At 37.2% G+C, this 14,387-nt stretch overlaps 1 long non-coding RNA gene across 1 annotated transcript; it reads right to left on the bottom strand.

Moving 5' to 3' along the window:
• Positions 1 to 376: 376 nt before the first annotated feature.
• On the bottom strand, positions 377 to 9,040 carry LOC128850408 (uncharacterized). The gene is made up of 3 exons (XR_008447822.1): positions 7,189 to 9,040; positions 6,905 to 6,978; positions 377 to 4,063 (listed from the first exon to the last, which is right to left on the bottom strand). It is a non-coding gene; the product is annotated as an uncharacterized LOC128850408 (long non-coding RNA).
• Positions 9,041 to 14,387: the final 5,347 nt, after the last annotated feature.

Here is a 14,387-nt window from a genome sequence, read left to right as displayed (position 1 = left end):
ATAGAAGTACCATTTTCTAAAGTGTAATTGCATAAAGCATTTCCAGAAGAGTAATAGAAGACTTTCAGGTTATCCATCAAAGGAAATTTAGTGAGAAATAAAATGTACTTCGGTTGAAAATGAGGAGATTCAGTCACATTAGGCACCACTGCCCTCTTCAGTCAGGCAGACATCTATTTCATATGCTCTATTTAGAGAACTTTGCCTGACAATTTCCCACCTAAACAGACACAAAGACAACCTTTATTTTTACTTTTGGCATTTTACTCATAATAGCAAAATATCATGCAGCATTTCATTCATACAACACAAATAATGCTGTAATGTTGTTTGATTTGACACATAGTTTATATGCATATACACTATGAAGGCAACACAGAGTTTTTTACATAGTTAACATTGCTCTCATTCATATACAGATTTGAGAAACGTGGTCCTCTTAGATGGAAAGACTACATAGCAAAGAAAACAATTCGCTTATGATTTTCATTCACTTCATACTTGATAGAGCTACTAAAGAATCACACATCTTAAAAGCGAGTCTTCAATAAACTACCACAACTGGTTAAAAAAGATAAAATCTTATATCTATAGGATATTTATTTACAATTCATCAGATCTTTCATGATATTCCCTAATTAGTATGAAATAATGCATGACTAACACTGGGAATTTTTTTTTTAAGGTGAAAATACATACTTTGCAAGTAAAATCTCACACCTGAGATTTGAGAGTTTCCAGCTACACTGGGATGAAAAGGCAGCACTAAAAAAAGCCAAACAGTCCAAATAGAGATCTGGATGTCAGGATGTCTTAATTCAGGGATTTTTTTCCTTATTTACCTCACTTAGGAATCAACTCTTGATCTACAAACCAGTCAATCTTTCAACACAAGGCTGCATGAGAAGAAACACTAAGTAAAACCTTCATTTTTTTCCCCAAGAGAAAGAAAAGCCATTTTATTTCTCTGAGTTTCTATTTCCTTTTCTTTTTAATAAATCAGGAACATGCTGCATTAATTCACATCATATCTTCATTTGTTTTTCAACTCTGCAATTTCAGAAACTGAGCAAATTCAGCTATTATCTGGAAGCATGTCATACTAAGAAGGGACTTCTACCTAAGATTCTAAGAAAACTTGAAACAGATCACCAGAGCAAAAATAAAAATGCACAGCAGCTTATCTCCAAGAACCAGCAGAACACAAAATCCAACAAAACACTCCTTCTCATGCAGATCTAATTCCCAACATCTCCTTCTGCAGTAAGCTATCCAGATAGACACATCATTGTGCCTGGCACAAAAATCAATAGGCTCCAGCTACATAAGATCCTATTTCAGAGGTGCAGAAATTACAGAGGCAGTACACTTAACTGCACCAGGCTTTAGAAAGCACAATATTCATCCTCATATGCTTGAAGTTGCATATTGGAGAATAAAAGCTTTAAATCAGTTCATTACAGGCCATTATAGGAACTTATGACCTCTGTTGGCAAACTTTGGAGAGTTCTTGCACTCCTTCCAAACAACGCAATCAGATTTTCACTGGCCTTGGATGGCTTCTCTGATTTGCAAACAAAGGTTGAGCAAGACTAAAGATGTTCAGGTGCTCTCATATGATAGCAGATTTTTCTTAATTCAACTACTTATCTAAAAAAGTTGGCTTAGATCTGGAAGCAATAGAGATGTATTCTGTGTTCTGCTAAATTTAAATGTTACTAATATCCTTTCAGCAGATGACAAGCTCACATGCCTCAGAAGCTCAGGATAATGACTGCTCAGACAAGATCCAGCTGAGGTGCAGCAGCACAAACCATAGCTCAGTCTAATAGAATGCAGCTACCCCTGCAGGAAGCCCTTCGGATACCTCCCATCTCCGGAAAGGCTTTTAGCCTTTGTGCAACACTGTGGGAACAAAACAACCCAAGCTGACTGACCTTAAATATGTATGTGACACAATGCTCTCAAACCAAAAATCATTCAGACCCTCGGGGAAACAAGGATTGCACTGGCTGGTTCCAAAACTGCAGATGCAGTATTATTTATGACAGCTAGGGTAAAAAATAAGTTGTTGGGATAAGCATGAATGCCAATGAAGGGAACTGATGACCATTCCTCAACCTTTTCTACTTGCAGTCAGATGCACAAAAAGTTCAGTTACAGCTTGGTGCAAACAATCAAAATACAAGTTGACTGTGAACCTCTAACTCTTTCAGTCCTATGTGCCTTTCTTTTTTCAGTGTAGCACCTGCTTGTCAGCTTTCTTTTATATGCCTACTTCATTAAGATGCACTGCAGGCTCGTTTTTTCCACCTGTCTGGAATATTAGGCAACAAGCAAGTAGTTAATTAGTGTTAAGATAACCCACATGTGAGAGAAATGCTTTTTCTTTTGGTTTTATCACAGCTGCAGCTGTATTTAATAGATTTTAAAACTGCATCTCTGTGTAGTCCATTTATTTCCCTTTCTCCCCCTCCTTCCAATTACTTATTCCAGTTTTGATTACTCACTGAACATGTTTGTCTCTCTACTCTCACTCCCACCATTTTTTATAAATAAAATATGGATAAGACAAGGAAAAAGATCAACTAGGGTATGATTATAAGAGAGCCAACATAGTATTGACACAAGATGGTTAAAAACAAAACCTTGTTCTTTAACAATTCAACTGAATATCCACCTGTGGTTTCTATGACAGAAGAAAGTAACAGCTTCAGAAAATAAAGCACACCTAGCCTATAGATTTAGAGATATTATCTTAAATTGTAATAAGTCATTATGTATATTTGCACTGCCCCGTAAAACCCGAAAACAAATATTCTATCTACTTCGGGTACTTGAAGGCTGTAAAGTTTGAATGGTCTTTTGCATGATACAAACAACTTTGTAAAAAGGGAAAAGAAGAAGAACCTAGAATGAAAATTTTAAAAAAGGAAACAATAGTACCTGTACTTTTTTTTTTGTCTCTGTGGTCACTAACACTATAAACATCAGTGAAAACACTTAAACACATTTCCAGAAAAACTTTCAAAGCAACTTGACAACCTGAAACTACACGTCTGAACTTTTGTAATTCTATAATTCAATTTTTTTAAAAAAAGAACATGAGAAAAGCTTTTTTGACATTATTTTCTCTAATAACATTTTAGAAACCAGCAATAAAGTCAGAACTGCTTTGAGTCATTCACTGAGAATATGAAAGAGGTATAAGTGAATCATGTTCTGAATCACCACATTTTACCTGGATCAATAAAAATGATCTAGTTTGAATTTCAAAAAACAGCTTATCTCTAGTTCAATTTCCTTTTTTTCCACAAGAACTAAATGGATGGAATTTATTTGCCAAGGCACAGGGACACACAAGACCACAGGAAATGACTGAGAGGGTGAGACCAACGGATAATCCAGCTCCTAGTTCTTCTGTCTTCAACAGTGGTGAAAGGAGATAATCTTCAGGGAGCAAACACAAGACTTGATCACAGTCTGCATTCACTTCTCTCCAGTGCAGAAATCCACTTCACTCCATAGAAATCCACAGACCTCAGACTAAAAAAATGATTTGCCCTCATTCTTGAGGGTGTAAATTTAATCTTACAGCAGTCTTCTTGTCTCCTTGCTCCGCTGAAGAATGATCCCTCTTTACAGCATTATCGCCAGTATATCTGACTGCATTCTGCATTTCCTTCCATAATTGCTTCTCTGCCACTTCTTCCATATGAGATGACACAGTCATCTTCATCATGACTTCCCAACTCTCCTCTCCAGCTGCTGGGATTGCCTAACAGCTATGGAGACTTTTTTCATGGACAGCACAGGAGGAGCTTGGTAGAGAGCAGGACAGACAACACAAGCAGCAAGGCCAGGGACAGCAGGGAGGACGCTCAAGCTCCATGCTCTGTGCATTGGCAGACCGTCACAGAAGCTGTCCTGTGTACCAGAAAGAAACCACAGGTACTTTCCACAGGATTCTTCTCAGCCTCACTTTTTGTCATGAGTTTTCCTCCCTTTTCAGAATGGAACTTCCCATCAATGTCTTCTTCACTTGTTCCTAAAGCCAGTCTTGCTAAAATTAGAAGAAAAATGAAGGCAAAGACCTATTAAAAGTTTTTTTGCAAAATTTCCTTAGTAGTAGACATTTCATCATTGCAAAGTAGAATTACAAAGCCATTCTGTTTTTAACAATTCTACTTGAATAGAGCTTCAGACACAATTTTCAAAGTGGTTAGGTGCATGAATGATTCAAATGTGTGCCTAAGAGGATTATCAAACATATCCAGACAGAGTGTGAAATTAGCAGGAAAAAATATTAGATTTGTTTTTTGAAAGCGTATTCTCATCCTCTATCTTACAAGTATCTTTTTGGTCTGTCTTCATCATTCAGTATTATCAATTTTTATTATCATCTAAAGTCTCTCTCTGCAATCAACAACTGGTTTTGTACACTGAGATGAAAATCAAGTTTCTTCCTATGTTACAGGTGCACACAAACATGCGAAGCATTCCCACACCAACAGAACTACATACTCATGACCAGAAATGCCAACAACTTTTCCTCATTAATTAGAGACGAGCATATGTACAAACACATACTTTATGAAAAAAAAAGTCCTTTCTATATAATCTTTTTTATCAAATTTTTCCTTTTGATTCTATATTGCTTTCAAAATCATTATCACAACAAAGACACTATAATTCCTATTTATGCTGTTCTTTGAGACTAGGGTGCACTTATCAGGTGTCTCTGAGAATGCATTTATGAAAAGCCAGAAGTAGTCTTAGAAATGCCACTGTTTTAAGTAGCCAACAATTGACCCATGATACTGGATTTTGAAAGCACTAAACAGTGAACTACAGAAATCTGCAACACTAACAGCAAGGGCAGAAGCACTTAGGAGGTAAATAGGAAGAACTGGTGATAGCTTAGGCAGCACTAATTTTTTTTTAAGTGACACAACAATCACGCAATGTAACTTATGACCCTGTATGCTTTCTGCAAACTGGACAGAAGCAGCACAGGTTAACAGCAGCTCTTAAACAATGCTGCCTGCAGAATTCTGACCATATCATGCACCTGAAGAAAAACCTTTAACACAAAATATCATTGTGAAATTTCAACTGGAAAATCAACTCCTAGTGATCACCCAAACTCAAGAGGTAACTTTCAATTTACCTTCTTGTTTTCTACTGGCAGTATCAGAACTGTCTTTGCTAGTATACATAGAACTAATGAACTTTTCTGTAAACAGGAAAAAAAAAAGGGCAGACATACACTTACCTCTGTGTCCGCAAAAATAAGAAATGTGAAGACAGGGAAAGATTAAGTGAAGAGCAAGACTTTTGTTCAAGAGAGAAACAATGTGAAAACCTATTAATCATTGCATCAGGAAATTGTTCCTGGCAGACAGGTTAAGCAAAGACAGCATTTTGTGAATGGATCAGCTAGCCAGGTTTGCGGATAGGGGGAGAGAGAGAGAGAGAGACACAGAGAGAGAGAGAGAGAAAGTAAGTCAATGGTCAAAAAACTCAGAGGGTTCATTCCCTCTTTCACTCAAAAAAAAAATAATAGGGGAGGCCAAAAATTGGCAAGATGGTATTAAATGAGATGCTTATGCCTGTCTGATACTGTGGCCTGTCACTCCTCACAACACAATATAAAAGTAAATATAAATCACATTTTTGGCCTGCATCAGTGCGAAATAGCAGTGTTAGAGCTCAGTTCCATCTTGTTCCTTTCCTTAGACGTTTCCGAGACAGCAGTAAAACATGTAAATCTGTTGTAGTACCTAACTTAGCACTCCAACTTCAAGCCCTGCATTTCTGCCAGAGGTTATTAATAATACAGATCTCTCAGTATAACTGTGTAAGTCTTTAAGTGCAGGCAGGCTTCTTCAACATCATAGTATTATAGTATAGTTAGGGTTGGAAGGGACCTTAAAGATCAGCTAGTTCCAACCCCCCTGCCATGGACAGGGATTTCTCACTAAATCAGCCTGCCCAAGGCCTCATCCAACCTGGCCTTGAACACGTCCAGGGATGGGGCAGCCACAACCCTCCTACGCAGCCTATGCCAGTGTCTCACCACTCTCATGGTGAAGAAATTCTTCCTAATGTCCAGTCTAAATCTGCCTCTCTCCAGTTTATACCCATTCCCCCTGGTCCTATCCCCAGAAGCCTTTACGAATACCCCCTCTCCAGTTTTCCTGTAGCCCCTTTCAGGTACTGGAAGGTCATGATAAGATCTCATCGGAGCCTTCTCTTCTCCAGGCTGAACAAGCCCAACTCCCTCAGCCTGTCCTCATAGTGAAGGTGTGCCAGCCCTCTGATCATCTTTGTAGCCCTCCTCTGGACCCATTCCAACAGCTGCATGTCCTTCCTATGTTGAGAATTCCAGAACAGGACACAATACTCCAGATGAAGTTCCACAAGAGAGGAGTAGAGGGGCAGAGTCCCCTCCCTTGACCTGCTGGCCACGCTTCTTTTGATGCAGCCCAGGACATGGTTGGCCTTCTGGGCTGCAAGTGTGCATTGCCAGCTCACGTCAAGCTTCTCGTCGACCAGCACCCACAAGTATTTCTCTGCAGCCTCCTTCTACCTTTGGGCCTTCAACCTCCTTCACCTGTCATCCGTATCTCACATCCAGTCATGGTAGCAGGTCTTAAAATTAGGAGATGCAGCCACTACTGGGCAGGGATATTTCATATTACAATACGGATCAGCACCATGCTTCATTTTGGAAGGGATGCAGAACACCAAAAGGGACATGTTTGAAAGGCACAGTGTAAATAACAGACATGTCTCATACATATGTTAAGCAACATACAAACCAATTACTATTAAATGCAAGTTCTCTTTACTTTACATACAGATCTCTCAGCTTTGGAAGGTTCAAGGGTACAAGGTTTACCTCAAATTATGGATGCGATCTATTGCCTTCATCAAATGGCTGCAAATATTCAGTCACGTACAAGCAGACAACCCCTGTATCACACAAAAAGCAGAGTTACTCAGATTCTTTTCAGGGATTTCTGGACATCTGTCATATTAAAAACACAGAAGAAGAATGGATAGACAGCAACATGTGAAGTAGCAGGATTATAAACTGCTTTGGAAGATACAGCCAAAATGAACAGAACAATAAGGTCTATTTTGCATTTCTGACATCATCAGTAAGAAGTGCAAATTAATTACCTCACCAAACGTGGAGCTGAGCCACAGCCACTGACTGGTGGTATAAGAACTGACCTCCAAATTGGTAAGCATCTGCAATAGACCTTAAATTAACATAATCAGCCTTTAAAGGAACTGTTTCAGTTTCACCAGTGTATACCTCCAGCACTGAGGAGACCCCTGCTTATATAAGGCATTGTACTCACCCCTTAACGAAAGTACCAACAATTATACTCTCCATCATCTTACAATCGTAACCAGAAAACAACATCAGGAAATCCATGCAAGCCTCCAATGTAGCTCAAGGTATGCTGAGACAGACATTCTCAAGATATTTTTAAACAACCTGAATTTGGTACAGCTAGCAGAGAAGTGTTTATATGAGCAATTGCTGTTTGGGTAACTGCCCAAATGTTTACAAATTCTTGGGTAAATTTTGGCAACCGTAGGAGGAGATGGGCAAGGTTGCGGCTCTTATCAGACACACACTCAACTCAGCAAGCTGCAGTCAAATACCTGGATAAGATTTGTATGGATTGAAGTATAAACTTACCTTCTCTGAACACTCAGTGCAAGGCAAAGACTGAATCCACTGTACATTAAAAAAGCAATGAAATTAGAGGTCTCATATACAGAGAGCTTCACAGAGATTATTTTCACGCAACTCACATGTCAACAGGTGTTTGTTTTGGCAGAAAAATCATTGCAACAATCTGTTGTTAATAGTCAATTACAAAGTTCAAAAAAACATCAAGACAGTCATTGATAAAACCTGTAAAGACCTGTTCTTTTTGTGTGAGGACTGTTATAATCCTAATTCTCTAATGTAATCTTTCAGATGTAAATCTGTTTTTCCAGTAGCACAAGATAATTTCCACTGAAATTGGACTGATTGCACTATATACAGAGTTTAGGAATTAGAAACACTTCTCGGAATTATGGAGATAGTATTTCCTAATCATTTGGGTAAGGTTTCCTTATAGAAAGAGTAATTAGCAATTATTCCAAACTAGTAATTTGGCTCTATAGTGACTAATGATATTTTTAAAAAAAAAAAAATACCCCACTGTGTTGCAGCAGGTTTATTACAAATAAAAACAAGACAAGAATTGTTCATTTAGAAATAAAATTCTATCAGACTTTCATATGTTGATCAGCCTAAACCACGAAAATATTTACCTGATACAAGTGTGACACACAAATAGTTCCAGACAAATAGCTGACCTTTTCTTAAAAAACAAATTAAAAACTAGGTTGTGTCTTCAAAAAAATACATTTACTTTATTCACAAAGTTAACTTATGTTCTTATCAAAATTACTTTTATGATTCAAAACCATTTACATCTCAGGGACAAATACAAGCTCTTGAAAATATGGACCTTTAAACAGAAGTATGTCTGATGCTGTGGTCTTCTGAAATAGATGTGTTGCCTAAACCTAATGAATCATAATAGCCTTTGGAAGCCTGGAAACACCACAAAGTAATACATACTTTGACATAAACCACAAGGCAAATAAATATATCTGTAGATTTCCTTTTGCACCACTGTAAAGTGATATATATTGATTTTTAGAATCAATAAGACTAAAACCCAAAAAATTGAAGACAGAGTAAGATCCAGAGTTGAACAGCACAATCCTGTATAAGTCTGTAACCATGCAGAAGTAAAAAAGCTAACTCTGAATGACAGAAAGGCTTTTTAGCTCAAGTGCTACAGCAGGCTAACAAAGATGGTTCTCAGACCAAATTAGTAACTTCACACAGTTCTGATTGGTGCCATGTAGACACAACAACTTAGTTGAAGCTCATTCAAAAACAGCTAAAGATGTTCCACTACAGAACTAAAACTTGATGAAAATTTGTCCTTACTAATGAAGATCACAAGTAGCTAACAGGTAATTTCCAGTAAGTTAGTTGTGTTTAAATCTCTACAGTGAATCAAAAAGTTAGTTCGTTGCTTGAACACTCCAAATCACACCCTCTGTCTCTTTCCAACAACTATATGTGGAGCTCCACATTGTTATAGCTGTGGTTTTATCTGTAGGCAAAATCTGTCTGCTTTTGATACTCAGACTCTCCAATTAAAAGTTGCCATTGCTGTAAACCAGAAATCTGTCACATTCACGTTCTTCCACCCAGTGCTGCCCCAACATCATCCTCAATAGTGTGGCAGCACAGAGCAGAATCAATGCCAGCTTTTGGTCATAGGTATGCCTATATTATGCTTACCATAAATTATCACTATTCTGCAAACACAAGTTAGGCTGATATGTATATTTCTTTTATTAGCTGGCAATCATCTCAGAAATTTAGTGTTTTGGGTAAGATCTTGCCAGTACTGGCAAAATTCTCATCAATTCAAAAGAGTCCAGGACTTGTATTACTTTTTCCACTCTATTTTTCTCCTACACTTGCTGCTAAAATTACTTTACAAGACAGTCACTTGCAATCAGACTTCATCCCTTACTCTGGAAAAGTCCCTTGGTTTTAGTAAATTCTTTTGGCGTTCATAATCCTAAATTCTGGAATCCTCAGAATTTTGTTCTACATATCTTGGATGAGTTAGCAATTAACTCCCAAATGCCTGAGAAAAAGAAAAAACAAGCAAACCAACAAAAATCTTGCTGCAGTTGTGGAGCAGATACCCTCCAAGAGGCTGAGGACTTGGCAGACTATATCAGGCTATCCCAAATCTCACTTCCACCTCATTCACTCAGACTTTTCCTATAGAAATCAAGGTATGGGGGAAAGAAAGAAATAGAAGAGATATAAAACATACATGGAGATCACTTCCCAATATGTGAACAGGCCAGCTTCTGTCTTAAGGGGAAGCTTCAAAAAGCACAAGTAGATATAGCTGTAAGAAGTCACTGTTTTCAGTGGGACCAGAACAGCAAACTTTGGGTTGTCTATTCCTGCCTCACGAGTGTTATTTTCTCCTTTTCTTCTCCTTTAGTGTGTACAATACAGATTCATTTACTGATCACAGTAAGTACTTTGTCCATACCTTCTTTGTAGCTGTTTCTTGGGAAAATGGCAATAGCTGTATTAAGAAATATTGTAGGTGAGTATAAAACACAGCACCAAGACTGAGCAAGAGTCTCAGCTAACATAAAGCAAACTGCTTGACCACCATCGCACTGATCTATAGCATTAAAGACTCATACCACAGCCACTGTAATCAAAATGATAGTCACATTGCTTCCCAGCATGTAATCTAATGAGGACATGGTTGCAGTCTTTTGTTTTGTAAAGTGATGACCATACAGATCTTCCATTGCTTTAGTCCAATTTAAGCACAAGGATAATTTTACTGTGTTTATGACAATGAACAACTTCATACTTAAAGCCACATACAAGACTGTCAGTAGCATACAGTCTTGAGAAAAACATCCAAAGGGTAATGATGAAACAAGCAAATACTACCTATGCTAGTAACTTTTGTCACATCTTTAAAAACAGGTTATTTGTGTCATGGGGTCATCACACATGTAGAAATGGTTTTGAAGTTTTCCCTTTAAACCCAAGTAGTCCAGCTTTAGTTACTTTCTCTTTCTTCTGCATCTTGCCATCTTCAAGGAAAGCTTCCTCCTTCATGCTGTGCCTGATTTCATTTTCTTTTCTTTTGTTTATTTTTAAGTCATTCAAGCTTCATTTCCAGAAGTAAAACGCCAGTGGAATGCATATTATTGATATTATGCTAAGACATCAAAGCTAACCTATAAAAATATACTTAAATATAGCTCTGATTTTGAAAATATTTAAACCATAAATAAATTTCTAAAAAGCAAAACCAGAGTATCATTGCAATAAATTAGCAAAAAGGATACCTTACAGTTCTAAAATTGCAAAGCATCATTTGTTTATAACAAAATCAGTAAAATCAGCAGGAGAAGTGATTTACAAGCTCCTTAACTGTCTAGGATCTTTCTTTGAATCTGGTTCTGCTGAAGTTCAAAAAAAAAATTAAAAAGAAGGATAATCATTATTTGTTAGCTTTTTCCTGTGTCCTTGATGTTAATTGAATTTCCCCTGGCTAAGGGAAATCTGGCTAGAATTATCAATTCAGTCACACTTTATTGTGTTGAGAAGTGTGAAATGCAAATGCAAAATATTTTTAAAAATTCAAGCTACAAGGCGGATTTGGGCATTTAAGGATATCTATTGATAATATCTTCTCCATTGTCTTTCATATTAACTTCCTGTCCCTTATAACTACTTCATTTGCATTAGCTCCCACACCCTGACAGTTCTTTGCCTCCCCCTCCCTCCCAATATAAAAACTGCGATTCACAAAATCATTATGTTAAAAAGACCAAGAAATTATTTATTCAAACAGCGTCTGACCATTTTGTAGCTGGTTGGGAACATTCAGAAACGAAGTATTTTTTTGCTCAACAAGTTAATTTCTGTATGTTTCTCACTTGGTAATCTGATCTGTTTCCTAGTCTTATAGAAACTTGTATCTGTTTATAAATCTTGATTAATCCCCAAACAACCAACTAACACTGAGAACACTTGATAATTTACAGTCAAAAATACTACAGTCATAAACCCACGGCATACTAATCTCAAATGAAACTACAGAAGGAGTGAAGCAAAAAAATCATTAAGGTATCTAAGTAACACACATTCATAATTTTATAGTAATGCTATGGAATACTTACACAATTAATAAATTAATATAATTTATCTGTCCTGTCACTTCCTGTCAAGGAAGAAACAATTTGGATTAAATTACACTGACACAAAATGGGAATAAATCTACACCAAAATACAAAATTCAACTCAACTTTATTTACAGTGCTGCTTTCTCTGCATGCTCACATTGATTAAAGAAAATAACTGCTGTCATCCAGATGGCAAAACGCATCTCATGCTGACCAAGACACATCTTGCATTGTACATAGAAGAGCAACCACAGATATATTGATCTTCCCAGCACCCAGAGTTTTGAGAAAGAATGACCTTCCACAACTAGGCATAGTCTCAGGATTTCCTTATTTTGACAACTGTGCTAAAGATGCAGACTTACTCAGACTTACAGATTTAGGCTGAAAACAGCCTTAAATACTGCAGCTGATTGCATAGTGCCTCAGCAAAACTCCATGAAGCATGGCAGTAAGCAATACTTGGTTTTGCAAATGAAACTACTACATACCACCTGTTTCCTCTCTCCTGTACATCTGGAATCTATGTAAACAGTCTGGTAAGGAGCACGTTCTTCTCATTACCACAGAAGAGCAAGAATGCTGCTTCCTACCCTGAAGTTGTCCACTCCTTCAGCATGCCATAGAAGAAATGACCTGATCTCAAGCCCACTTGTGCCAGCTTCAAAACAGAGGCCCCTGCTAATGTCTGAAGCAAGTGAATACTATGAAACTGCTGTGATTGGATCAAGTTGTCGATATGACTGGGAAATTTTGCAGTTGTGTGGGTCAGTCAAGCATAAGCTGAAGACGCTGGTATTTAGACCAGAAGCAGTCACGAATATGGCTTACAGCCAGCTTGCCATTCAATTGCCTTTCTACCACTTGAAAACTTAATAGTATGAGTCTCATTTTCATCACACAGTCTAAATGAATGGTATGAAAGCCCCTTCAAAATCCCCATTGTGGCACATGCAGCACAAATTTAGGAGTTCACTGTGATAATGGTGGTACGTGCTCATGCAGCAATGTTCAAATCAGCTCACACGCAAGATCGTTTGCAAACAGAGCAGAATACTACTAATGGAAATAGCCTCCAAAATTCCATTTTAATTAGGAAAAGTAACCTTAATTTTCAAGTGAAATTGAAGAAGTGTCCAGTTACTACATTTCACTGGGTGTGTACTATCACTTAGTTGTAAAAGCATATTTCTGAAGGATATCATTTACTTCAGGATCTTTACTTGGGCATAGGTTAAGACAATTTGTACACATTACCAGTATTAAAAAGACATTATTTGTAGCAATCCCATCCAGTTTATTTTCTAACATGCTGTGGAATAGTTGCTTTGCAGCACAGAGCATTCTTTTTGAACACCTGAGAAAGGAATGGCTAAAACATGCAACGAAATTATTTTCTTGGTTACAGTCAGAGGCTGAGAGAATTTTTATCACTTTCATGCTTACACTTGCATAATTACAGCTACATATAACATTCTTTAGCATTTGCACTTGGCTGGCTTTAGCCACACTGTCATCTTAAACTTGTTTCCTCCTTTGGAATCAAAGTGAACTAGCTTAGTACTTTTACACTTCTAGTTTTTCACATGACCTTAAAATGATCAAAGAACTTTTTGCATGTGTGTGGGGAAAACACAAGATGTGCTGGTGGTTGTTTTTTTGAATTTCAGCAGACTGTGACATCGGCAGATAACTTAACATTTATAGATTTACACTGAGAGGATCTTACACAACTCCTCTGTATCTTCTGAAGATACCAATTCATTTAATGTGAAACTGCCTGATTATAAACCACTATCACAAATTTTTTTTACCCACTGGACTTCAAAAATTTTACATATTGCATTATGACATTTATATATGGCATTGTGTAAAAGCACATAATTTTGAGAAAACAATTTTTACTCTAGTACAAAATATTTATTGGAGACGATACAAAATTACAAAATATAGACTTACAGTGCTTTTCTTCCTGCTTATTATGAAAAAATCTTATGAATTCAAGTTTTATGGTGATCAGGACAGGATCCACAAATGAGATGAAAAACAACATTTACCAAGCACTACATGATGTACATATCGATATGTATACACATGAAAATTTAACTGGAGAATAAACACCAGTGTGATGGAAGAGCACACACAAATTCTTTCCCTTAAGCCCTCAATGGCAACTTGTAGCCAACTGTCAATGATAAGCAAGTCCTGCCTTACTTAGTGCCTAACCACTAACTTTTTTCTCACTGATTTCAGTACTATCAAGTTTCCACCTCTGAACTGAAATACTGTGAACCCCTTTTCATGTGCTATCTCTTCACCTCCCCTTCAAAAGAAAAAAATACCTGCATAAGTAAGTTCCTGAAATGTCTACAGATTAGATGTTCTAGAGAAAACATTGAAATACCATTAGAAATCAAATCAGACATATGAATATGTTTTTACAAAAAGTGCCAGCACCTTAAAAGACTAATCTTTCTATTTTACCACACATAAACTTATGAGACAGGCTTCTTTGGTGCAGGGTTATTGGGTTATTTGGATTTGCACAC

This window comes from Cuculus canorus, chromosome Z, assembly GCF_017976375.1.
Source record: "Cuculus canorus isolate bCucCan1 chromosome Z, bCucCan1.pri, whole genome shotgun sequence".
In the NCBI taxonomy this organism is placed as follows: domain Eukaryota; kingdom Metazoa; phylum Chordata; class Aves; order Cuculiformes; family Cuculidae; genus Cuculus; species Cuculus canorus.
The sequence above is the reverse complement of the archived record's forward strand: the minus strand, read 5'-3'. Positions and strand labels throughout refer to the sequence as shown.